Raw genomic sequence first — 2,184 nt, 5'->3', positions numbered from 1 at the left:
GGGCACGCACGCACGCATACGCACGCGCACGCACGCATACGCACGCTCACGCACGCACACGCACGCACGCACGCAAGCACGCGCACACACACACACACACACACACATACACACACGCCGAACCTGTCTCCTGAAGCCAACATCAAGCGTATTTCATCAGCGGCAAATGCGAGGCTGGTTAACATAAGAACTCCCATTGGTAACTTATATAAGGAATCATTCAGAACCTTGTATATCACATATGTCAGACCAATCCTGGAGCATGCAGCTACTGTGTGGAGTCCATTTTTCGTCAAGCACAAGACGAAGATGGAGAAGATTCAAAGATATGCCACTAAACTAGTCCCAAAGCTACTGGGTATGAGTTACAAGGAAAGGTTATTTGAATTGAATTTCACGTCGCTGGAAGACGGAAGAGTTATAAAAAATTTAATCACATGCAAGATTCTTTCGCACGGGAAGTACTCACACAAGGGGACACAGGTGGAAACTGAATACCCAAATAGGATATTAGAAAGAATGTTTTCAAGAGTAGTTAAGAAACGGAATGCATTAAGAAGTGATGTGGTGGAGGCTGTCTCCATGCACAGTTCATATATAAATATGGGATAGAGCCCAATAGGCTCACGAACCTGTACACCAGTTGACTGACAAATGAAAAGCGGGACCAAAGAGCCGAAGCCCATCCTCTGCAAACACAGTTAGATTGAGCACACGCCCACACGTACGTACATATTTTGCAAAATTAATTCAACATAATCTAATGGTGATCTTCATCCAAATACAATGAAACCAATCTTCATGATAAAAAAATAACGAAACTTATCTTCAACCAACCCGTCCTCTCGAATTGTACATGGCATTTTAACGTATAAATCCTCTAAGCCCAAAACTGATGTATTAAAACCGTTTTCTTTGCGTAGTCCTCGGTTAGGTTAGGTTTGGCCAATTTAGCACATCAAGACTAAACAAAAATGGTCCAGGGCGGACCGAAACGTCGTCGTCCCTTCACTTTCTAGTGTGTGGTCTGGTCAACTTAGCACATCAATTTAGTAACGTTGTGGACGCTCGAGAGTACTGGGGCTGCTTCAACAACCTAAAACAATGAAACTAATCATCGGTGACCAAAAATAACGAAACCAATACTGGTCCCCCCCCTGCCCCCCCCCCTCACCCCTCAAAAAAAAAAATGTTGCCATCGACAGTCAAGTATTTTCCAGCTCAACAGTGAAGGGTCTCAAAGGACGATAATACTCTGAGGTTGATATACTATTTCCTAATAGCATTAAATATAAAAAGCTTACTTAATAATGTAATAAAAGTATTACAAGAATAAAAAGCATACACATGTGTGTATTTCCTAAAAAAATTTGAATACTTTTTGAGAGTGGAAGGCTTTAATACATTTGAGAATTCAAAATTTCAGAAGACAATTAAGTTTTCAGATATACTTACGATAATCAATAGTCATTTTCATTAGTCTGCCTTGCTAATTACTGTTTTCATTATCTAATCTTAAAAATCTGGAATCAATGGTGATTATAGATGCTGTTCTTTTGTTTTCATATAATTTGGATTTATCTATTTAGGGGACTGATGGAAGCTGCTGTGCTGCAGGGCAAGGAACACAACATCTTAACCAATGAACATCTTGCATATTGCAACAACAGGAACATAACATCTCAACCAAGAGCCATCACATGCGTCGCAGGAGGTGAGGTGGTACCCCGTCGAGGGGAAGTGGGTAGATAGATTGATTGATGAAGATTAAGCCACCCAAAAGGTGGCACGGGCATGAATAGCCCGTAAGTGGTGGCCCTTTTGAGCCATTACCAGTATCAATAGATGATACGGGAGATCTGTGGAGATGCGACTGCACCCTGCGTGACGGGAGATGTCTCCCGTGAAGTGGGTAGTCTTGGTATTCATTCTTATACTCGGCTTGTGAAGAAGGTGTGGTTTGTGGTGGTAGTTCTGTCTTGGTCTTGTAGATGGTGGTTCGTAGGATACCTGATCAACCAGGCTGTGAGTTATACGTCAGGGTGCGAGCAGCTGCGTCCAACAGCCTGATTGACCAGTCCAGAAACGAGGAGGCCTGGTCGACGACTGGGCCGCGGGGACACTAAGCCCCGAAACCATCTCAAGGTAATCGTACTTAAGTGTTAGCTGGTTAGTAATAGGTGG

This window comes from Procambarus clarkii, chromosome 20, assembly GCF_040958095.1.
Source record: "Procambarus clarkii isolate CNS0578487 chromosome 20, FALCON_Pclarkii_2.0, whole genome shotgun sequence".
Taxonomy (NCBI): Eukaryota; Metazoa; Arthropoda; class Malacostraca; order Decapoda; family Cambaridae; genus Procambarus; species Procambarus clarkii.
This window is presented reverse-complemented; position numbering follows the sequence as displayed.